This window comes from Acromyrmex echinatior, unplaced genomic scaffold, assembly GCF_024713525.1.
Source record: "Acromyrmex echinatior isolate Ae372 unplaced genomic scaffold, ASM2471352v2 Scaffold20, whole genome shotgun sequence".
NCBI classification, from domain to species: domain Eukaryota; kingdom Metazoa; phylum Arthropoda; class Insecta; order Hymenoptera; family Formicidae; genus Acromyrmex; species Acromyrmex echinatior.
The window spans coordinates 932,688-959,545 of NW_028259054.1; the positions used below are offsets into that span (position 1 = coordinate 932,688).

Genomic DNA, 26,858 nt, shown 5'->3' on the forward strand with positions numbered 1-26,858 from the left:
TTGATAAAGATCCTAGTAAGAAATTAACGCGAGACTTACGCGCTTTTTTAGTGAGATGGAGGCGGGATCAATTTATCGACGAGTTGACATACCGTAAACTGCTTACATCTGATGGTGTTACACCTAGAGCTTACGGCCTAACTAAGATACATAAAGAAGGTTACCCATTGAGAGTTATTGTTTCTTGTATAAACAGTCCATTATATAACTTTTCACTTTTTTTACACAATATAATCAGTGACAGTATTCCAAAAGCTCCCAGCTATATTAAAGATAGTTTCCATTTAGTTGAGCAGTTAAATGGTTCTGTGTTTGATTCTAATTACGTTTTGGCTTCGTTAGATGTAATATCCCTTTTTACTAACATTCCTGTTGAACTAGCATTAAATAGCATCGACAGGAGATGGGATTACATCTCGGCGAAAACAAGCATATCAAAAAATGAGTTCATTATTGCTGTCAGATTCATTTTAAATTCTACCTTTTTTACTTTTAACAATAAAACTTACAGACAGGTGTTCGGCACTCCAATGGGTTCACCTTTATCTCCAATAATCGCGGACATTGTAATGCTGGATCTAGAAAAAGTAGCACTAAAAAAATTGTCAACACAACCCTTGTTCTATTTTAGATATGTTGATGATATTTTGCTCGCGCTTCCATCTGACATTGTCAATGACACTTTGAACATTTTCAATTCCTTACATACGAGATTACAATTCACCTTGGAGGTTGGTGCAAATGGCAGATTAAGTTTTCTCGATACAATACTGATTATAGATAACCAAAAAATTATATTTGACATTTACCATAAAAAGACATTTTCTGGAAGGTTCCTTAATTTCCACTCAAATCATCCTCTGTGCCATAAAAAAGGCACCATCATCAGTTTTATTGAGAAAATCATCTTATTATCACATCCACGATTCCAACAAAAAAATTTGATAGATGCTATTCATATTTTCTTAAATAACTGTTATCCTCTTCCCTTTATTTTCTCTACAATAGAACGCAGATTAAAGTTTCATAAATATAACAAAGATACTACACACTATTCACGCAATAAAGACAAATATTTTATGATTCCTTATGTTAAATCCATTTCCGAAAGTTTCCTTCCAATCTCTAGTATGTTTCATTGTAAATTGGCCTTTTCTATTCCCAACACGTTAAAAAGCTTTATAAAGAAAGGAAAAGACGAACTTAGCTTCCTATCCAGTCAGAATGTTGTCTACAAGATCTCATGTGATGATTGTGAGGCGAGTTATGTTGGTCAGACAAAGAGAAAATTGAGCACGAGACTACACGAACATATCTCTGACATCAAAAAGAATACAGGTTCTCCTACTGTCATAACTGATCATCGAATCAATTTTGATCATAATTTCAAATGGAACGATGTGAGAATTTTGGACTGCGAATCTTCTTACAATAAGAGATTGGTATCTGAAATGATTCATATTAAAAGACAGAAACAAGGCCTTAATAGACAAAACGATACTGAATCTTTACCCGATACTTATTCACAGATCATCCAGTCTCTTTCTCCCTCTTGATTGCTTTCCCTTCCCCATCCTTCTCTTCTCTCCCTACTTTCTCTCCCTTCCACTTTATTCTTTCCTTCTTATTATTTTTTTCCCCCTTCCCTTTCTAGTTTTCCATTTCAACCTTCTTGTCTTTATATGTCGTACTTTATATCTTAGCTTCTTAGAGAGACGATCAATTTCGATTCCATTCGCATTGCCTAATCTATAATACATCATTTCGACACACACATAAAGTATTTATTGTGAATTTATTTGTTCTAAACTTATCATACATATGCAATGCATGTTGGCGATTTACTCTTTTTTCTTATGTGCTTGTCTTCTAATATCAAAGATAATTTTTGCCTCTTTCTTTAAATTTGACTTATTATTTACGACTTATTTGTACTTTCCTTTTTACTGTTTGCGACTCGATTCGTACTTTTCTTATTGTTCTTATTATTTTTATTTTTATTTTTATTTACTTCTACCGTTAATTTATTATTACAATTTATATTTGCTAACAGAAACATGTTCGTCCTTATACACACATACGGTTCGGAGGAGCACATTTTTGTCAACTATAATCGTTTATTTGATTTCCTCTCAATTTGGAGCGAGTTTTATAGTTAATTTGCGTCCGAATGCGAATTTTACTTGATCTCTTATGTTTTTTATCTACGTTATAACTCTATTGTTAATTACCGTTGTTAATTTACTTTGTCACACTAATTTATTTGTCACATTGAAAATGATCCAACTAGGATCGAAACGTTTGTTCACCTTCTGATTGTCAAATTATATTTTACGTTTTTAATTTATGACATAGTTTTATTTCAAAAAAACTTTTTTAACTACTCATACAGCTTGTCAATTTATGTTTTAGACTCGTAGCCCTTTTTACTTTTACTTATTTTGAAATTTATGTAAATATACCACGTTTGCGCTTAATTTTCAAGGTTCTCCATCTAATTTTGTTCTCTATTCTCCTCGAATTTTTTGATAATATAATTATATTCAAGAAGTCAAAATCTACAAAAAAAAAACACTATTCTTTTTGCCTATACCTTTTTAGGCAGCTCCTTTCGCGTTCGGCTGAACAGCGTTCCTTATTGGCGCCGCCATTAGTTGTGCAGAAGTCACGTGCACCAATCAGCAGAAGTCCTAAATGACCAATTTGTAGTAAAGGGTCTCTAATAATGATTACGTCTCCATTCGTAATTGTATCATTATTTGAATTAGTATCGTTATTAAAGTCTTCGAAATAGATTTGGATATCCCTTGGATGGGTAAGACAGCTTTGTGCATTTGCAATTTCGTTTTGATTATCACGCATTTCAATGCTTGAACTATTGTCGAATAATTCAGTCAGGGGTTTGAGGCGCAAGGTTGGTACTTGTACTTCAACTTCTTCGTTTAACGTGCTTACGACGTTTATATGCTTTTCCAGAAACGTTTTCTATTGTATCTCCTGTAAATTCCATATGCTATTTTTAATTTCGGTACATATCCTATTTTCATCTCCGGATTTCCTATTCTCACATAAAATAAAAATTCTGATTGTAGTAATGCGATGGTTTCTAATGAAAAGAAAGGTATATTAACTCCTAATACATCCAAATATCCCTTCACGTAGTCAATTTTCAAGGAAGTCTGTTTGAAGAAATCATTACCTAATATTCCGGATTGTAAGATTGGAAAATTACCTAATACAATATAATCTTTTTTCTAAAGAGGGGTAAATTTATTTCTCCCAGCGTATAAACGGGATATTCGTTTATGCTATTTAATTTTAGAATATTACTATAATTGACAATACTGTCCTTAGGTACAAAATTTTCTTTGATTATGTTTGGTCCGGAACCAGTATCTAATATAAAAGCTACGGGTTGACTCGCAAAAATTTACCTGAACGGTAGGCACGCGACTATGCTTGTCGAGGTTCACAGTTACGGGACATATTTCTAACGCGTTTTTGACTATTGGCCCTTTTTTGATGTTGATGGGTGTGAGACTCGTTCGGACCCCTGTGCCACACCCGATTTCGAGGGGTCGCTGGAGTTTCCCTGTTCGTATATATTCCTTTTCTTCGTTTATTGCTTGCAATTCATAATTCACAAGTTTCGAGGAGATGCCCTTGCCCTTTACAGTACCGGCAGAATAATGAGTCTAAGGATGCAGCATTTTGCCCTATCTTAGATCGACAATTTTTAGCATTATGCCCAAAATTGTTACAGATTTGATAGACAATTTTTATTTTATTACTTGCATTATGTTGTTGCTCATTCTATTTTTTCCATCAGTTATTATCCGAATAACCTGAATTATCACATCACTAACAGATTACAGAAGATATGTTCTGACTATTGTTATTATTAGTTCGACAATTTTTGGCGTTATGCCCTGATCTAGAACATATTTCACAAATAATATTATTTCCCTGTAAAATGTTAACGGATTGTTGTGCTTGAGGGATGCGAAGTCGACATTTGTCAGCGCTGTGTTCGCGTTTCTTGCAGATTTGACATATTAAAATCTCTGTTCCAAAATTAATTAATTTTCTACAATTTGAAGCTAAATGTCCTTCTTTACAAATCTGATAGGTTTCTCATAATTTATTCGTATTCAGCACTTTACTCGATGTACTTTCCTGATTTTGTCACAAATTTATCATCGAATGAAGTTCTCTTTCTATTCGTAACGCGTCAGCTACCGTTTCTTGAACCTAAATTCCTTGTTATTCTTTGCTCAATTTCTGATTTTAATCCTCTAATAAAACACACATCTATCCTTTTCTAAAAATGGTTTAATACTTTGATCGGAAAGGGCATTTCCCGAAATTTTATGGACTTCCATTATTTGTTTTCCTAAAATCTTTACCCGATTCGCGTATGTGATTACGTCTTCCTCATTCTGTTGATAAATACGGCCTAACTTGCCTTGCAGTTGGTACTTTTTAAAGCGCCATAAACTTATTTTAAGCGGATGCTGGAGTGTCCTGTTTTATCATTAAATATTAAAAATATATATATATATGTATTAATATGTATGTATGTATGTATGTACCAGGTGTATGCATAAGTTTTTTCCGGTTTAACTAAGAGATGGCGCCAGCGAAAAGTACGCAGCGTATTAATTTGACACATACGCCATTTTGTTCGTCTGACATTTAACTACAAACATACACAAGTTAAGTCCGCCAAAAACTAGCGTCTTTGTTTTATCGTTCAGTGATCATGTCGAGTTTTGTGCCTGAAAAAGAACATTTGCGGCACGCATTGCTTTTTTTATTTAATCAAAAGAAAAAGGCTGTTGAAAGTCATCGTTTGCTGGTAGAAACATATGGTGAACACGCTCCATCGATTAGAACATGTGAGACATGGTTTCGACAATTTAAAAATGGTGATTTCAATGTGAAAGACAGTGAGCGCTCTGGTAGACCACAAAAATGCGAAGACGAGCAATTGCAGGAGTTATTGGATGAAGACCCAACTCAAACTCAACGGCAATTAGCAGAAGCATTACATGTATCACAAGAAACAATCAGCAGACGTTTACGAGCAATGGGAAAGATCAATAAACTCGGTAAATGGGTCCCACACAATTTGAATGAACGTCAAATGGAAAATCGCAAAGTCACTTGTGAAATGCTGCTTCAACGCTACGAAAGGAAATCATTTTTGCATCGAATTGTGACGGGTGACGAAAAATGGATTTATTTTGAAAACCCGAAGCGAAAAAAATCGTGGTTTTCACCTGGTGAAACCGATCCATCAACACCAAGGCCAAATCGCTTCGGCAAGAAGACCATGCTCTGTGTCTGGTGGGACCAGAGCGGTATTGTATTATGAACTCTTGAAGCCCGGCGAAACCGTTAATACACAACGCTATCGCCAACAAATAATTAATTTAAACCACGCATTAATCGAAAGACGACCGGAATGGGCCAGAAGACATGGCAAAGTGATTTTGTTACACGACAATGCGCCGTCTCACACAGCAAAACCAGTGAAAGATACCTTGAAATCGCTTGGATGGGACATCCTTCCGCACCCGCCGTACTCCCCAGACCTGGCGTCATCTGACTATCACCTCTTCACAGCAATGGGGCACGCGCTCGCAGAGCAGCACTTCAGCAATTTCGAGGAAGTTGGAAAATGACTCGAATGACGAATGGTTTGCCGCAAAAGACAAGCAGTTTTTCTGGCATGGTATTCATACATTACCTGAAAGATGGGCGAAATGTGTAGAAGCTGATGGCCAACATTTTGAATAAAAAAAAATTAATTTCCCTTGAAAATTACGTGTTTTTTTTTACTAAAAAACCGGAAAAAACTTATGCATACACCTGGTATACGAGTATATACTAGATGGGGTGAAAAGTAACCTCCTTGACCGCCAGAATGCGCCACTACTGCAAAAAAGTTTATGGTGCCTTGTAGTCCGTTCATATTTAGGCAGACATGCCAAGTGGCAGTGCGATACTGCCCTTAGTTTTGTTTTGAGAGCTGATTGTTGTTGACGTGTTTGCGAAAACGATTTTCGTTCTCTCATAAAACATTATTTTTTGAGAGGCAAAACGGCGAAGGAAACAAAAGAAAAGTTGGATAAATATTATGTGGCTAATACTCCGTCAGATTACACCGTCAAATATTGGTTTCGAGAGTTTCGTGGTGGCCGCAACTCCACTACCGATGAAGTCCGCAGCGGCAGGCCCTCCGATGCGGTTACCGAGGAAAATGTCAAAAAAATACATGAAATGGTGTTGGCTGACCGGAAAGTGAAAGTGCGCGAGCTAGCAGATGCTACAAAGATTAGTACTGAGCGAACACGCCATATTTTGGGCGAGATTCTGCATAAGAAAAAAATTTTTTTCATTCCCAAGGAGGTTACTTTTCACCCCACCTAGTATATATATAATATATAATAGCATAAATACACACGCGTGTGCGTATGTATGCGTGTGTGTGCGTGTACATATATACAACATATGTCTAAACTTTATTTACTGAATTATTTACATATGCATATATCAAAGTTCGGAACGCGATATATGTTTCGGTTGAGCTTCCTTTCTGCTCGGATGTCGGAACGACAAACGGCAATCTCGTAGTAGACGTAGCATATAAATGAAATTTTCGAATACTCTTTGCTCTTATATTAAAGCTCGTAACTCGTTTCTGCAAGCATAGTATTGTTCTTTGAGGTTTTCAGTAAATCGCCAGCTACTTATGCAAGGTCTGATTATTGTATACAGCACATTTTTGATTCGAGTCGGATGTCGAGTCTTAATAAGAAGCGCCATTCCTATCGGTCGCGCGCAAAAGAAGTAGTATCGCTATTCAACTATAGAAATGGATTGAACCATTGTAAATAAACCAACAATATATTATCAGCCGGAAACGCCATAATAATATATTTTTGTATATATAGAAATATATATTAGGATCGTTGTTTAGAAAAGGAATCGTGCGTCCTTGCTACATCGACGATGATGCCAGAATCGATAGAAATCACATTCTTTAATTGCAGAACGAATTATTGAAACAGAAGTACGACAGAGTGAGACAGAGAAAAAACAAAAAAAGATAGAAACTCCGATTGTAATCGGTGAGACTCCGATGCATGCCGAGCTGGGCTCGTCGAACGAAATAACGAGTCTATGCTTCAGAGTCTCTCTCTCTCTCTCTCTCTCTCTCTCCCCTCTCTCTCCCCGCCCCCTCCCTCCCCCCTCTTCTCTCCTCTCCTCTCCTCTCCTCTCCTCTCCTCTCCTCTCCTCTCCTTCCCCCCCATCACTCTACGGTCACTTGTTTCTAGCGACCGAAAATACTTTCTGGAAATTTCAGCCGCTTAACATGTATAATTAAGAGAAGAAGGAACATTGTAGATAACATATAAGTTTTAATAAATTATGCTAATCCTATATCCCTCCAATTTATGTATAATAGCAAAAATAATTTCAAAACACGATAATTTACGAAATATTGATATTTCCATAATTTTCCATGAACGTTATATATAACATTCATAGAAGTGATTTGCATAACCTTGGCGTGGTCTCACGCGTTTGATGCGAGATCTGAATGTTAGAGATCCCATGATCAATTCCTTTTTTCTTTTTTCATAATTTTTTTTTTTAATAAGTGACATTGTTAATAAACATATATACAAGCTAAATATATTTTTATTTCATTATTGAAATTATATGTGTATTTCTAAAAGTTTTAAACTGATAATTGTAGCAAAAAATAATTCGACATAGTATGCGTCGAATAGATAGAAAATCAGTATTTTTATACGTAAAAATATATGTAAGATTTGTTTACCTTTAGAAAAAAATCAAAAAAGAAATCATATTTCTGTAATAATGTTACGTTGATGTCGATCAGTACTTTCTGCGAAATGTTTTTTTTATAACTATCATCCGAATGAAAATTCTGATAATCAATCAAATCGCAAAAGTGCGATGATTAATATAATTATAAGGATGATGTCAATATAATTTTATAATTAACAAATCAAAAAGCTTTATATGTGCCTTTATATGCAATATACAAATAATTTTTTATTTATCTATTGAAGTGATTCAGTATTCTTTCTATAGTTATTGGAGTACATGTTAAATTTTGGATCGACTTTTGAAGCGTCGCTTTCTTTTTCCCCGCCGCCGCCGCTCAATGCTCGATGGCTGAGCCGTACCGAATCACACGCGGATGTGTATCTCAGGATCGTTGCACTAAGAAATATGCTGCTACCTTCTAGCAAATTATCAATCTTTTACTTTCCTTAGTCTTATGTGATGTCTTCTTTATTCAATGTGCCTTCTTTATTCACATGTTGAATAAAGAAGACATCGCGGAATTATTGGAGTTAAGTCATTCCAGTTTAAAATTACGCATCTCGTTCTGTATCGACTCTTATTTTTTAGCCTTAAATTGATATTATCAGTATTCTATATTAAAAGATATTACATTTTGTGGCACATAAGCATGGTCAGCTCTTTGAAAGAAAACCGAATGTATCATAAAAATAATAAAGTCATATTTTTAAAATACATAATAAAATCTATTTACTTATTAATATGATGTTCAATCACTATTATTAAGAAAATATCAATTATGTAGGAAGGAAAATATTTTCATGATAATTTTCATGCTAAAATATTGTCATATTAATTTTCATGTTAGAAGGTATGATAGCAGTATATTTCTTATACTGTGACGCTCCTGAGATGCATGTCCGCGCGCGATCCAGTGGTTCAGTCGTCGACTGTTGAGCGGTTGTAAAGGAAAAATAGGCAGCATTTCAGAAATTGATTTGAAATGTGTAACTAGTTCCGAGCACACTGAAGTACACATATAATTTCTATAATTTTATAAAAATATATTTGAAGTAATATGTTCATTAATAACATTATTTATTTAAAAAAAAATTATGAAAAAAAGGAAAAAGTAGGATTGAACATAGGATCCTTAACATCCTTCTGATCTCGCACCTAACGCCCAAGACCACGCTGAGTTTTTGCGGATCACCTCTATGAACACGGTACATAAAGTACACGGAAAATTGTAAATTATATCTCGTCAACTATCACTAGCAAAAATGATTTGAAATCATTTGCTATTATACATTAATGAGAAAGGTATATGATTAATCCTTTCACTTACAATATCATGTGAGATTCGTGGTAAAGAAATCGGACCAAACATAAGTATCATTGATGAGAACCGTGGTACGTCTATCAGGTCAAACATAAACAACATGTTCCAGGCTGTTAATTATAGCACGCGCCATCGAAACTTAAATCGTAGGGTAAAGGGTTAATATAATTTAATAAAAATTATGTATTATCTAGAATGTCACTTTCAACCTTATGATACATGCCAAGTGGCCGAGATCGCCGAGAAAATATTTTCGGTCGCTAGAAACAAGCGATCACAGAGAGAAGGACAGAGAAAGACTCATTGTTTTGCTAGACGAGCCCAGTTCGGCATGTCCGCGCGGAGACTCACCGATTACAATTGGAGCTTCTATCCGTTTTTGTTTTTTTTCTGTCTCGCTCTATCGAAACAACAGAAATTGAAAAAATTTTAAATCATAAACACGGTTGCCAGTTCTCCGTTTTTTTTTTGACAGACTTCGGTTTCTTGGACTAATATTTAATACTCCAGCAGATGTGAAAATCTCCAATTTTTGTCGTCTGCTGGAGTATTAAATATTAGTCTAAGCAACCGAAAGTCTGGAAAAAAAAACGGAGAACTGGCAACCGTATTTGTGAATTAAAATTCTTTCATTTTTTTTTATTAAATTATATTAATCATATATCTTTCTCATTAACGTATAATAGCAAAAATGATTTCAAAACGTAAACATTGATGAGATACAATAGTTTACGACTTTCCGTGCACTATACAGGGTCCATTATGAAAGTAATGCGCATGATTTTATTGTGACGCGAATATCCATCGCAGCGGGGTAAAATGGGAAATGTGGTGGGGGGTCTGCCCTTCCAAGGCAGCCGGTCGCCAGTTTGCTCTGAGCAGTCTGAGTGGAAAGACTTCCGCGTGAAGTGTGTTTTTCGACTTTGTAACACGGCGCGATGGAGCGTTCGCTTGAACAGCGATACGCCATCAAGTTTTGCGTGCGACTTGGAAAGAATGCAACCGAAACATTCCAGATGCTTCAAGAGGCCTTCAAGGACGACTGCATTTCAAGGTCACAGTCCGGGAGGTGGCACAAGGCGTTCAAGGAGGGCCGGGAGGAGGTCGCCGACGAACCCCATTCTGGACGCCCAACAACGGCCAGAACCGACGAAAACGTGAATCGTGTGTGCGAAGTTTTGCGTTCCGACCGTCGATTGAGCATCCAGTACATCGCTGACACCCTAAACATGTCCACATTTGCGGTACATGGGATAGTGACGGAGAATCTGCAAATGTGCAAGGTCTACGCGAAGCTTGTGCCGAAAGTGTTGACGGAAGACCAGAAAGAACTTCGAGTTTCGCGCTGTCAAGAATTGTTGGATTTGATTCAAAATGAGCCGGATTTTTTTTGTTTCCCCGTCTGAAGAGAGAGCTGAAAGGAAAGCATTGGGAGTTCGTGGAAAACATCCAAAAGCATGTTACAACGTTCCTAAGAGACATTCCCGTCGAGGAGTTTCAGCGTGCCTTCCAGACGTGGCAGACACGTCTCCGCAAGTGTATTGATTCAGGGGGAGAGTATTTTGAAGAATTTTGAGCATTTGTACCGCTACGATCAATAAATCTATTTTTCCCAGAAAATGCGCATTACTTTTATAATGGATCCTTTTTTTTATATGTATCGCGTTCGTCGAGGTGATCTGCAAGAACTCAGCGGACATTGGGTGCAAGATCAGAATATTGGAGATCTTATGTTCGATTCTGCTTTTTCCTTTTTTCATAATTTTTATTTAATAAATAACGTTATTAATAAATATATTACTCCAAATATACTTTTTATAAAATTTCAGAAATTATATACGTGTACTTCAATGTGCTCGAAACTAGTTGCGCATTTCGAGCCGATTTCTGAAATGCTGCCTACTTTTCCTTCACAACCGCTCGACGCTTGACGGCCGAACCGCTCACGTGTGGACGTGTATCTCAAGAGCGTCATAGTATAAGAAACATGCTGCGACCATACCTTCCAGCAAATTGTCATGAAAATATTTTCCTTCCTACATAATGTTGTATTTTCTTAATAATGGTGATTGAACATCATATTAATAACTTAATGCATTTTACTAAATATAATGTACTTTTAAAATATTACTTTATTATTTTTATGATACATTCAGTTTCAAAGAGTTACTGATCACGTTTTTGTGTCACAGAATGTAATATAAAATTTTACTTTACCGCGTCATATATCTGGTCATCTATTTGTATTTTTTTTTAGTGGAATAAACCTGGAGAATACATTTAAATGACGTATCAATAATAGAACTTCAAAGATAATAGAGAGTTTTTTTACAATAACGTGGATTTAGATACAGTGAACGCCTTTTCTTAATTAGTCACTAAGGAAAAGATAATGTGACCATGATATCGATTATGTATTTTTTTTCTTAGAGTGAAAAATAAAAATTTTTTGTATGATGTGTGTATATATATATATATATATATATATATATACACACACACATACATACAAAAAATTGGTTCCGCAATTGTATTTCACCAAATTTGATAATCGAATGCCTCTGCCAATAAATTAAAAATAATCAGTCCACGATAAACGCCTCTGACATTTATCTGTAATTAGCCAAAGCACGATTTACGGCTGTGGCATTTTGTTATAGCTAGCCAGCTCACAATTAAATATATATATATATATATATATATATATACATATATATATACATATACACACACACACATACATATATATATGGTTGTGTGTAGAACACTACTACACTATACTACATTGACAGGACTGTTGCGCGGCAATGATACTGTGAACGCGGGTCATACTGGTTACAGCTGATTGACTCGTATAACGCCGTTGTTTTCTACACAAACAGCGTCACGCAAAACGATATATGTATGCATATATATATATATGTTATACATACTATATATATAACATACATTACACAGTCAATAATTACATGCATAATTTTCGTACGATGCTGTACGTTTATGAAATGTATATAAGTATATCATATGCAAAGCAAAATGTTTTAGCAAATGTGTACACTTATAGGTCAATGTGTACGTTAACTAACAGCAAGTTACAATAAGTATATTTTTACTAAATACATTCTGACTGTGACTTAGATATATCTTCGGATGTAACCATGTATTTGAAATACATGTGTACACGTGTAATAGCACTTTTTCCTTTATTCTCAATACCATTTTAACTTAGGATGTAACATGTATTGTCAGTACGTAAATACATTGCATATATATATTATATATGTAGCTATTCCATCTCTTTTTATTATGTTTAATGGGCCTTTTATAATTATAAGCCATAAATCAGTCATAAATAAGAAGTCAGAAAAATTGACTGTGATTGATCAATTTTTAGCTTCTGACTTCTAATTTGTAACTAATGGCTTATTGTAGAAGGCTCATAAAAGAGAGATAGAAGTTACTCATACTTAGCTTTTCATGCAGATATAATATAGATACATTAGTGAATATTAAAATTATATTTTATGTGCATTATGATGTACACACATTACATAAAATATATTTCTAATTCATATTCACATACGTGTGTAGCTGCTTCATCTCTTTTTGTTACGTGTAACAAAAAAGTGTACTGATGTCCTCTTTTTTCTACGTTTAATAAAAAGAGATATGTTTTTTTATGATCAAGAAAATATACAGATATTAGTGATATATGCTTTTATATTTTCAATATCAGAATATACATACAACTAATATAAATCAAAGCTAATGAGAGTCAAACGCAGATGACCAGACGTAACATCTTAAAAAAAATGATCAAATTACGAATTCTCCGATAAATCCTCATTTTATGTATACATATATATGCAATATATATATGTGTGTGTGTGTGTGTGTGTGTGTGTGTGTGTGTGTGTGTCTCGTATATCTGTCTGAAATTTAAATAGTAATCCTATGAAGGATCAAACTTTTTTCTAAAATTAAAGCAGCTTGATATTTGTAGGGTCATTTCTGTATCAGGCCGAGAACTTTTCGAACTTATATCTTCATATAAGTTAACATATCAATAATTTTCTGTGTATTAGTATAACTTTTATCTCTTTTTATTAGATAGCAAAAAGAGTTATATCGTACACGCACCGGCAAGAATGGTGTCCCCTGGCGTTCAACGCGCGCCACTACACACTCGTGCACCGAAGTGCATACGTACGTGTTACTGGAAACACGGAGGAGGTGAGGAGAAGCGAAGGGAGAAAGTAATGGGGGGGGGGGGGGCGCTCCGATATTCTGTCCTTAAGGCGCACGATTGAGAGAGAAAGCGTAATTGGACATGATGCTGACTCGTGATGTCCTTCCACTGTTTCACACATATGTTACTAGTGCGAGTGAGATATCCTGGTGTCTCTCGCTCGTCAATATTCATAATAATACTTTTATTATACACAAAATGTTATAATTATGCACAAAAATTTTACGTGTGTATAATGCCGTATTAATTTATTGATAATATATTTTGTCCTAACCTGTCATTGGACGTAAAGAAAAAGTACTAATAAGTAATACGGCTTTGTATTGATATAACTGTTAATTAAAAGTTTGTACTTTATGTATATTATAATTTTTTAGTATTGGTGATGTATATTGGAACGCGGCCTCTACATTATGTATATAGTATAATTATATTTTTAAAGTCACAAATGTAAGATTAACTTTAATCATCTTTTTTCAATCCTAAAATTGGAAAATTTTCCAAAATTACAGTAAAGCTTATATTTGTAGGACCGAATTTAATACATGTTTTCGTCTCTGAGCTAAGATGGTAATGTAGGAGATGGAATGAAAATATCGATAATTATTGATCCAATTTCCTGCATGATCATGTTAACTTAGAGGGCGTACGCATTATACATTATAGAGTTCTTTCAATATCTTACTAGAAGAACTCTAATACATTGGAAATGAAAATCTGTAATATCGACTTCAATCAAGTTCGGCCGTCATTCCAACATTCCCTTAAGCCCGTGTTAGATTATGAGTTGCAGACGCGAATCGGATTGGAATTGCGGATCGCGGATCCGAATTCAGACAATCAAGACAAGACAGCTTCGGATCTCGATTGTAGATTGTAGAATAGAAGGCTTTCTATTTTTGTGATCCGTAATTCGTGATTCAAACTAATAAAACATTGAGTTTTGGTCATGTGACTCGATTTTAAATGGGTGAATAAAAGTATCGTTTGTGTGATCATCTATAGCTCACATACAAATGGCTCCAAAAAGTGATCTTTTTACAAAAGACATCGAAAGCATGATGATATAAATCGTGAGACAGTGTCCTTTATTGTGGGACACAACAATAGAGCGATATCGCCGAACAGATTTAAAGCGAACGTATTGGGATCGAATAGCGCAAGCTCTAGGTACTAAATTTACAGATATAATATATATATAATTTATTTATTTAACCCGACTCATTGTGGTGCTAAAATGTTGCATGGATGTTAAGATGGATCATGACAACCCGAATATTTTTTTGGTCTATTCTCGCAATGCCAACAATGGTTTTAGAAAGTCTTAGCTTCAGCTATAGGACGGTTAGTTAAAATCTACGAAGTATGTAAGAAAATACAAATGTTTAAAAATATCTTGAGTCATTATGCCACAATGATGCTTGGTTAATCTTTTATCACGTTATTGCTTTGAAACACGAAAATACAAATTAGGTAATATATAACTTTGAAAAAATTAGGAGTGTGAACATATATTATATACATATAATACATTGCAAATAATTAGTTAATGAATGAGATTAGTTGAGTTGTTGAGATGTTGAGTTCTTATGTTGTAAAAATCATTATTCAATTAATCTTTTTTAAATTTATTATTGCGCGCGCAGGAGATATGGTTTGCAAGCGGTTTTAAAATTTGGAAAGTATTTTCAGTGCGAATGAAAGAAAAATAAGAAAATCAAATACTCGTTAGAAAAGAAACAGATGAAATTTATAAATCAAAGTGAGAATATTATGATATGCTCTTATTTTTAAGAAAGATTTATGCATAGAGTGACAGTATTGATAATCTTTCCTTAAAAAATCATATTTCTCTATCTAATCAAGACACTGTTAATCATTCATCTGTTCATGCTTGTAACAATGTATAAAATACATTAAGGATTACAAATATATATTTTGATGAAAATATTCAAGTAAGTAAAATTTTTATCTTTATGTTATTCTGTTTAGAGATGTTCATATTTTCTATTATTTCTAATGGAAACTTTCTATTATTATATATATTTATCATTTATTTACGAATTAATCTGTGTTTAATATTATTAATATAAACAAGTTTTAGCATTGTTTTTTATAAATATTTCAATGTATTTCAATTTATTATTTTTAGCAATACGTGATTATTCTACTTGATTTGTTTGACAACAATACAGCAAGTACAAACAGTGATCAAATATCACCTTCTATAGAATCAGAATCATACCTCTCATTAGAGCTGATCCCAGATTCAGCGTCAATTATAATTATATCTGCTAGCCAATCACCTACCATGTCTGATAGTCAAAACGAATTGGCAATAAGTAATACAAAAGATATTTCACCTCGAGTTATATCTCCCACACTCATATCAGCTGTATCAAATATTAAACGCTCTACTGATAATCCATTGTACGTAAAACGGGGATGTTAAAAAAAATTTTAAATAATGGAAAATACTGTGAATATCATAAAAAGTATAACCAAAGAAAGCCTCCTCCAAACATGAATACATTTGACTGGTGCATACATTGCACCTAGGCTTCGATCAATGACCATTAACGATCGAGAATATTATGAAAAGGAAATCTTAAAGATACTGACTCTGTCAAAATCATAAGTAGTAACTTATATCTTATTTATAATAAATAGTATCTTATTAATGCTAATTATAATTACATTGCTATTTTCATTTATTATATTATCAGCGTTTATCATATTGATTTAATATCTATATTAAAATACTGCTTAGTATATTGATATATATATAGATATTTTAATTATATTTAAAAAATTGTTCAATTTTACAAATTTTTTAAATAGCAGTAATTTGTATTACTTTTAAGTTTGTACTTTGTTCTAATTTTTATATTATATAAACCAGTCAAGGACTTTTAAAAGTTCAATAATATAATATAATGATAAAAAAGACAAATAAGAGTCGATTCTTTAAAATATAAACGTGTAAAAATTATTAATAGGAGTTAAATACATACATAATAGAAAACTGAGATATTACTACATGATATTACTACATTTCGACTCTTAGATTGAATCATCTTCACATATCTTCTTCTTCACATTTAAAATTAGTCGTCAGAAAAAAAAATCATGATATAATGTGTTTCAATTTATGTAGCGATCCTGATGAATAGATAATCCGTTCATTTAGCCTCATATTTGCACAACATCATGTTCGAAACAATTTCCAAAGCTGATAGTTACATAAAAAATAATTTTCAGCTTGTCAAAAATCTAAAGGAAATAAGAATGGATGATAATTTTAAACTAATCTCACAGATGTTGTATCTCTTTTCACAAACATTCTATTGGACATGGTTATTGATTGTGTGAATGATATTATAATTGGAATTTCATCTTCAAAATGTGACTTACTTAAGACAGAGTTTCTGTCGGTAGTTCGGCTCATTCTATATATTTTATATTCAATAATAATACTATTAAACAGAATTTCGGAACACTCATGGAATCTCCGTTGTCATCTATCATTGCAGACTTAATAATGCAAAAATTAAAGAAACGTCATTGTCTTACAATAGTCGGGTTTTGTTCTATTATCGGTATGTAGATCTATTAGCTGCTGTTCTTTCTTCAGAGATTCAGAGAATTCGTTTTTTGATTGTTTCAACTCTTTTCACTCACGCTTTCAATTCACTTAAGAAGTAGATGATTCTGATTCATTAAACTTCTTTGACGTTACGATTATGGTCAAAGAACATTTAACCTTTGATTGATATCAGAAATCGATTTTTTCGGAAGATTTTTAAATTATTTTTCGAATCATCCATTCTCCCAAAAAAGAGAAATAATATTTAATTTGGTTAACAGAGCTCTATTATTGTCTGAATCAGAATTTTACCAAAAAAAAAAACATTAATAATCAATATACTAATTGAGAATAATTATCCCCTGAAATTCATTTTTGATACTATCAATGACAGAATCAAAAACATACAGCGTGGAGGGATAATAGATGATTGTGAAAATAAAAATAAAAATGAAGAATCAAGGGTTGCAACATCATAGTGTGTTTACAGTACCCTTTATTTCATCGATAACCGATAAATTTAAAAAAATTCATATCTAAGTCTCATTACAATTCTAATAAATTGAGCAAGTTTATTAAAATGCAAAAGGATTCAAAATCAAGCTATTCAAAGTACAATGTAGTATACAAGATCATGTGCAACGATTGTAATGCCTTGTGTCGGCTAGACAACTTAAAATTAGAATTGCAGAACACCGCAACCATATTCGTTGGAATACGTTTATTCGTTCTGTAATCACTGAACATAGGATGCAAATAACACATGATTTTGATTGGAATAACATTCATATTAGACGAAAAGCTTGTTATAATAAATGCTTAATTTTCGAGATGTTAAGCATCAAAAAACAGAAAAATAGTCTCAATCTGCAAACAGACACCGAAAATCTTCATAAAGCATACGATGGCAAGTCAATAAGTTTTTAGAAAAATATAGTAAAACACATTTTTTTTGATCGATTCATTTTTATTTCTCAACATAGTCTCCTTTCGGCTCGTTACACTTGATCCAACGATTCTCCAACTTTTTCAAGCCATTCGAATAACATGATTTGTCCAACCTTTCAAAATAAGCCTCTGTTTTGGCGATGAGCTGCTCTCTAGTGAATCTCTTTTCTCCGAACTTTTTCTTCAGGTTTGGAAACAGGAAATACTCGCAGGAGGCTAAATCTGGCGAATATGCTGGATGGGGAAGCAATTCGTAGCGGAATTCGTTGAATTTGGCCATCGGTGCGGGGCACGTGTGAACTCGTGCATTGTCTTGATGGAAGAACTTTTTTCTTCGTCAAATGGGGACGTTTTTTCTATAAAATGTTGTTGAAACGATCCAATAAGGCTGCGTAGTAATCGCATTGATCGTTTGCTTCGACAGAAGGTAATCGATATGAATTATACCGCGTGCATTCTCAAAGAAATTGTGGCAATCACCTTTCCGGCCGACTTCACGGTCTTCGCCTTCTTCGGAGCTGATTCATTTGGTGAAGTCTATTGTTTTGATTGTTCCTTCGTCTCGAGTGTGAAGTAATGGATCCATATTTTGTCCACAGTAATGAATCGATGCAGAAATTCATCTGAATTACGTTGGAACATCTCCAAACATTATTTTGAAATCGTCACACGGTCGCGCTTATGATCCACAGTGAGTAAACGCGACACCCATCTTGCGGACAGCTTTTTCATATCCAATTGTTCGTGCAAAATTGAAATCACTGTGCCATGTGATATACCTATGGCCTCAACAAGCTTGCGTAAGCTTTTACTCGTCAATCAGTCAAAACAATATCGTGGACTTTATCGATGATTTCTGGCGTAGCAGCCTCAATCGGACGTCCCGAACGAGGTGCATCACATGTGGATGTATCACGTTTAAATTCATTCACCTAATTGTATACAGTCACAAACGCTGGTGCTATGAATATTATCCAATTCGGCTTTGATTTCTTTCGGCGTTAAATCTTTCATATATAGATGTTTTTTTATCACTGCACGAAACTGGTTTTTTTCAATTTTGCAAAAAATACAAAGGTTGTTCGCTTTAATCGTCTACAGAAATGAAACCATGCGATGAATTCCGCTCAAAATTTGACAGTAATCAGCTGAAAGATGCTACTTGTCAAAAAATAATGTGACATAACACTGCAGTGTCTTCTGATAGATTTTCTAAGAACTTATTGACTTGCCCTCGTACTATACAAAGTATAGAAAAAGTCCCGGACCCTTTAAATATCTTGAAAAATAATCATTTTTGAAAAAAATGTTTTATACCAAAATTGTAGGATTGAAAATGATCTATTGACTGACCTTATCAATTTGACCTTGGATGGCGCCAAGATTAAGTCAAGATCAAATCGATTTTTTTTAACGAAACATCCATTTTTGATTTTAGAATCTAATAGCTAAGATCGGGAGCTTTCCGAAATACTATAATAAAGCCTCTTTTTAATCAGTACTTTTCAAGTTATGAGAGTTGAAAGTTACGAAATCGTCGCGGCATTAGCATTATCTAAGATATTACGTAGAGATTGTCCGACTGGATTTATGAGTGTATGTGACCATCTCCTTTCCATCTCCTCTCTCTCCTGTCAAATTCACTCTTTCTGTGACCTGCGATTGAGAAGGTATACTTTTTCGTGATACTCCGTTCTGAGATTACTTATCGCCACATAGTTATTTTTGTTTATAAAGTATTTATTTAAAATATTTTATAATGCTTGAAACTGAACAGGAGTGTATATCCCTTTTAATGGTGCGAGGATGGGATGATCGTCTTACGCACATGTGACAGAACTTTTCAATCAAACTTTTAAGAATGAGGACAATCGTATATCTGAATCGACTATTACTCGTACTGTACTTTTGAAGAAATGGGTTTTGTAAAAGACCGTAATAGACAAGGTAAACCAGCAATAGCGACAAATCCTGATAAAAGATTGAATGTTCTATAGTCTTTTATCGAAGATCCGCGCAATTCAATTCGCAAAGTTACACAACAACATGACATCGATCGTGTCAGTTCATAAAATTCTAAAAAAGAAGAAATTTCATCCATATAAGATCCATCTGGCGCAGGAACTATGTGAAGATGATTTTGATCGTCGCATTGAATTTTGCTAAAGTATGATGTTAAATATCGATAGAAATCTTTTATTTGTAGTCAACATTATTTTTTCAGATGAAGCTACTTTTGAGCTAACCGGGAATGTAAATCGACATAATTGCAGATATTAGAGCGATGAAAATCCTCATTGGATGTACGAGGCATATACTCAGAATCAGCAAAAAGTCAATGTAGGCTCGAATTTTAAATGAAGCCATTATTGGGCCTTTCTTTATTGAAGGTAATTTAAACGCTGACAATTACTTAGTCATGCTTCAAGATGAAATAGTTCCGGCATCCGAAGCATCGCTTAAAACTTCAATGACATTTGATTCTAGCAAAATGGGGCGCCTCACTACGATTTACGAGTATGCCAATATCTGAATGAAGTTTTTCCGAATAGGTGGATAAGAAGAAGGGGTTACATTGACCAGATCGCCTGATCTAAATCCACTCGACTATTTTTTGTTTGAAGGGAATATTTAAAGGGAAAAATTTATAATACTAAAATCGAAATCTTAATGATTTATGCCAACGAATAATAAATAAATTTAGAATCATGCCTCGCGAATTCTGTAGAAATGCAGTCTTAAGTTTTTATAATTGTCTAGCACATTCTCAGATTGCGGAGGGACATCAATTTGAGTATTTGTTATAATATATAATATTCTTTCAACCTTAGCTCGCCATACTGGGATATGACGTATCTAATGCGATTTTTCACATTGCAATTCAGACTTTAACTTTTTATGATGTAATTTAAGAATAAAATTTTTGTTTCATCTTTGTTTATTTGTTCTTGTCTTACTCTAGAGATATCAATTTTGCATGTGATAAGTTAAAAATATGCTTTCTATTCAGAGATATGATTTGACGAAGTTCCAGATCCCGGTGGGGGTCTAGCCGAGAAAGTATAATAACTAAAAACTGGTAGGTAAGGCGAGCTGGATTAAAAGAATGACAAATGCTCGTTAAACGAATGACAGTTGATTTAAATATACTATTTAAATATACTTTTTATTTCTAAAAGATTGATTAAAAAGTCTTGTCACTTGCATTTCCCTTCCTCGCATCATTAAAAGGAATATGAGTACCTTAAGTAATGCTAATGCCGCGACGGTTCCGTAACTTTCAACTCCCATAACTTGAAAAGTACTGATTAAAAAGAGGTTTTATTATATATTATTATGTTTTGGAAAGCTCCTGTCCTCAGCTATTAGATTCTAAAATTAAAAATAGGATATTTCGTTTAAAAAAATCGATTTGACCTTGATAGCGCCATCCAAGGTCAAATTGATAAGATCAGTCAATATATCATCATTTTCAACTCTACAACTTTTGTATAAAACATTTTTCTCAAAAATGATTACTTTTCAACATATTTAAGGGGTCCGGGACTTTTTCTACATCTTGTACTGTATTCTCCTTTATAATTGTAAAACATAGATCCAGATTGTAGTGAAGGATCAATAATACAATGTTTTCCATCCATTGCTCCAATTATTTAATGATGGAAATTCCATTGCTCTCTAAAATCATGGCTAATCACATGCCATTCATCCTAAGTGTGAGGAAAGTTAAGAAACTCTTGTTTAAAACTATATATATTGTTGTTGTTACTTCTTTATAATTTTTGAAATGATACTTCTACTACGTGAGAGCTAACAATTCTTGACTTTTTCCTTTGGAATAATATCCAAAAAAGATTTAATTACAATTACATAACTATTATCAATAGATTGATTCTGTTTTTTATCTGTTGCTAAATGTTGCAAAGTAATCGATAGCCTTCCATCATTGCCCAGTGCAATTGACTTGTGATTTGTGGATCCGGATTTGATCCCATATACGCGATTTTTCGCGTTCACTGTTCGGAGTCAGCGTTAAACTGTAGGTCTCTTCGAGTATTAACAAACTCTAAGGAATAATAATGCGAACTACTACTAAATGCAAAAACATAAACGAGCCTTTGCTCCCTGAAGAGGCTCTAAAGCTAAATTAATACTCATGGTACTCTTTAAAAATGGGACCGGAAAACCAAATCCGAGGAATATAAGAAGTTAAGAAACAAACTGAAGAAGTAGACACGCTAAAATTTTGAAAAAAATCGATTTTTTAATTTTGTAATATTTTGAAAGATATACGTATCAAGAATATGCCAAGTTTTAAAGAGATATTTGGAAAATTGATGGAGATATAGCAGTTTTCGTGGAACAGTTTTTGTACGACGAACTTCTGGCATCGACGAAGAAGCGTTTTTAGATACGGAAGAGCTATTATATGGTCCAGGGATTGCTGAATAACTTAAACTTTTTAATTAAAATTTGTGCAGTTAACACATTGTTACGTTCTATAGACGCCACGATTCTTTTCTTTCGAAAGAATCGGCTCCATGTCATTATGGTTGGCGTCTATGAGACTCGAGCGGAGTCTTCTGATAATGGTGTGACAGAACTGAAAAGAGAGATCGGACAAGCTCGGCGAAAACTGATAAACGCCAATCAAAGGAATAACGGAAGGAATAACAACTTTAATGCAGGTCCGAAAGGTGACAAGATTGCAAAAGACATTATAAATGCATCGAAGTCACGCAATACTAAAAATCCAAGCTTTGTCGTTCCAGACTGATTAACAATTTCATCTTAAGAAAATAGGCGTCATGTCGTGTTTAAAAAATCATAAAATGCATGGGATAATTTTCTACGGTAGCGTTATATAAGATCGGACTCGTGACAATGGTTGCCCTGCACGCAAAACTAGTTGTGCACGATAACCGTCTGTTTACCTAGTCATATTTTCCGAGGATATTAGAAATCATCCGTCTGGAGCAATCTTGCCTCTTTAAAGAAAAACGTAAATCATTTCTTTTCTTTTTGAAACCTCTCTAAACGATGCATATTAGATTAACAACGATAAAACACTATAAAAATTGTAAATCTCGTGCGACATTGCAATTAACTAACGCATCCTAGACAAAGGGCACTACGCCCTTTTTTCGGGGTATAAATAGAAGCGCAGAACGTTAGTACGGAAATGAGATTACGAAAACCTGCGATAGTTCACGCCAGTTCGCGCAAGTGCATATAAAAATTGTGGACAACAATTATCATTGGGATCACCCAGTCACTGGCTATTGCGATTGCCCTCCTGGCGCTTTTCCGTGGACAGCGGGCCTCCTCATACACTTCCATCGATCTATCTACCCGAGATCTCGTGGATCAAGCAGTTAAATAGTATATTCCATCCGATTATACATCGTATAAAGAATCCCGTATAAGAATACACACGCATACATATATACACAGTGCGACAAATATATTCCCGGACAGAGCCTGAAAATCATAATTGAAACAGCAATATACATATTTTTTGGTTTTATTATTCAAAATATTCTCTTCTGGCTTCAATACACTTGTTACAGCGATTCAATAGTGATTCAAATGCATATTCTAGCTCAGTTTGCGGAATTGCCTCTAGTGCCTGTGTAGAAGCTGATTGGATGGTCGGAATGTCAAAAAAACGTCCTTTCAATTTCAATTTCAATTTTGGGAATAATGAGAAGTCGCAGGGGGCCAAATTAGGTGAATACGGTGGATGGTTTAACACAGACACGATTTCGAGCCAAACATTGACAATCAATGAAGTGTGACTCAGTGCATTAGGCTTATCATGCAACAAAGATCAATTTTCTGGATCACGATATTCGGAGCGAATACGATGAATTCTGCCCATCAATCGCTTTAAAACTTCGAGATAATATGCACCAGTAATTGTTTGGCCAGTTGGAACAAACTCTTTGTGGATAATATCTTTGCTATCAAAGAATGTGATGAGCATTGTCTTGATTTCATCTTGATTTTTGATGGAACTTTTCGTACTTTTTTTGCTTGTGGTGAATTTTTTGACTTCCATTCCGCACTTTGACGCTTAGTTTCTGAATCATATTGAAAGCACCATGTTTCACCCGTAACAATTGATTTTAGGAAGTTTGGATTATTTTCTGCGGCTGCAACGATGTCTCTGGAATAATTTATTCTCGCTGATTTTTGATCGCTTTTTAATGTCTGTGGAACAAACTTCGCATAAACCTTCGTTTTACCCAAATCTTCATGTATGTTCGAATCGTTTCTCTACTGATATTTAAAGCCTCCTCCATCATTTTTAGTGATTGCGATAGTTTGCAACAAAATCACATACTTTTTCGATCATTTCGAGTGTTCGAACCAAAATTGGCCGTCCTGATTTTTTGTCATCTTCAAGGGTCTCTCTGCCTTCCAAAAAACGCTTATGCCACTCAAAAACAGCTGTACGACCTAGACATTGACTGCCGTAAACTTGTTGCATCGATCGGAATGTTTCTGATGCACTTTTACCAAGTTTTGCGTTAAATTTAATCACTGCTCTTTGTTCCATATTAAAATTTCTACCTCGACCAAAATCTTGTTTAACATGAACTGTCATATCTTCGTTATATGTCAACCAAAATGAATGAAACTTCGACAGATGATAGCAAAATGTTCAACCTTTAAAATCCATGTTTGAACGCACAGATGTCGCCACTGGTTGCTGAGATGTGATTCGTGTTCGGGAACATATTTGTCGCACTGTATATATATATATATATATATATATGTATGTATATATGTATGTATGTATATATGTATGTATATATGTATATATATGTATATATATGTATATATATGTACGTATACACTCATACTCGAGTAACAGGCATACATATATTTTTACCCTTCCGTTCGGTGTAATACGCGCTCGTATGTCAATTAAAAAACGGGGAGAAACCTCTTACGTCAGAAGAAGTGGGCGGAACTGTCCACATAGTCAAGCCGTGTCGCCGCAGTCGACCGACGACAGCTACTTCGAGATTTCGTATTCGCTAGTTTTAAACCAAACACAACCGCTAAATCTCACCTCTTCCCCTGTCATCGATTCCGCTATCCAGGAAATCCTGGACTATTCCGCTCCTCTCGAAGAACGATTCCCTCCCCCGCCTCCTTTCGAAGAATGATTCCCTCTCCTAGACCAGTTCCCAACTCCTCCGTATCAACCAGATTCCGTGCCGATCGATTGGGCTTTTTATAGAATAATTACAGTCTACATTCCTGGAAATCCCACTCCTTACACCGTTCTATACAAACACCTCATTCCAATGTGCTCCTGCACCACCTGCCTCCAATATTCAATAACTCTATTTCCTCTTCTCATACATATACACACGCACACCCTCCATAATTAAATGTCAACTCTTTTATCATAACCAAATCCATTTAATAATTACACGAATAATGATAAGTTTTTCTATATATAACTATATGTATATATATATATATATATATATATATATATATATATATATTCTATAAAACTTTAATTTTTTTTTATAAGTATTAGGTTGGTGCATATGAAATGTCGGATTTTTTTTACATATGAACGTTTGTCTCCCTGTTTTCGTTATGTTTTTGTTTTTGGCATAACCTCGTTTATAGTCGTATTGTCCATTGCCAGAGTCACATTTCAACAAAGAAGATTTTCTCAAAAGTGTTCCATTTTGTTATTTGTTTTGAATTTCGTAAGGATATGAATTCAACCGATATTCATGTAATTTTTTTATATGAGTATAAACTTGGTAATAATGCTGCAAAAGCTGCACGCAATATAAACCAGGCATTTGGGGAGAATACTGTTAACGATCGAAAAGTGCAGCGTTGGTTTGAAAAATTTCGGTCTGGTGATTTTTCCCTACAAAATGAACCGCGTGGAAGACCCAAAACGCCTGTGAAAAATGATGCTCTGAAAACATTGGTGGAAACGAATCCAACTGTATCTACAAGTGAACTTGCTATCAGAATGAAAGTTGACCATACAACGATATTGCGACATCTTTCTGAAATTGGCAAGGTGAAAAAAATAGATAAATGGGTACCGCACGAACTAACCGAGCGAAATAAGCTGGATCGATTGAACGTATGTTCATCATTACTAACCCGATTTCATCGAGAGCCATTTTTCGATCGGATTATTACTTGTGATGAAAAATGGGTTCTTTACGACAATAGGAAAAAGTGTGCTCGGTGGCTTGATAGGAATGAGCTTGTGCTCATACTCCAAGGCCATCACTTCATCCACGGAAAATTTTAATAACAATTTGGTGGAATGTGACTGGAGTAATTCATTACTCATTCCTTCGAACTGGTGGGGAGACAATTACAGCCGAAAAGTACTGCCAGTACATTGATGAAATGCATGAAAAATTGAGAATTATACGCTTATCACTTGTTAATCGGCATGGCCCAATACTTCTCCACGACAACGCTCGGCCGCATCGTACAAAATAATGCGAAATTAAATGAATTAAAATATGAAATTTTGCAGCACCCAGCTTATTCATCGGATCTTTCGCCAACCGACTTTCATTTTTTTAAACATTTAGAACAGTTTTTACGGGCTAACAGTATGAAAATGAAGACAGAAAATGAAGACTGTGAAAAAAATTCCATATCAGAGTTTATTGATTCTAAAGATCAGAATTTCTTTAAGACAGGCATCTATGCATTAAAATCTCGTTGGGAAAAGTGTATCGAAACAAATAAAGCATATTTTGATTAAATAAACAGCTTTTGGAAAAAGATATGCAGTTTTATATATTCACTTAAAAATCCGACATTTCATACGCACCAACCTAATAATTAAAGTTTTTTAATAAGTGTAAGTCATTATT

General features: G+C 34.3%; 2 long non-coding RNA genes and 1 pseudogene across 3 annotated transcripts in view; 2 read left to right on the forward strand and 1 right to left on the reverse strand.

Annotated features, from left to right (window-relative positions):
• The window catches only part of LOC147906579 (uncharacterized), a 186,063-nt gene that overhangs the window by 51,542 nt on the left and 107,663 nt on the right, over positions 1-26,858 (reverse strand). The window lies entirely within an intron of this gene.
• LOC105146273 (uncharacterized) overlaps positions 1-26,858 on the forward strand; it is a 39,917-nt gene that overhangs the window by 9,312 nt on the left and 3,747 nt on the right. Inside the window, exon 3 of one of the 2 annotated variants that reach the window (XR_015548336.1) lies at positions 11,017-11,628. The exons of the other annotated variant lie outside the window; for it this stretch is intronic. This is a non-coding gene — a long non-coding RNA (uncharacterized LOC105146273). Of the gene's footprint in view, positions 1-11,016; positions 11,629-26,858 lie in introns of those variants that run through there. 2 annotated transcript variants of the gene reach the window in all.
• Positions 13,849-17,497, forward strand: LOC147906581 (uncharacterized; annotated as a pseudogene).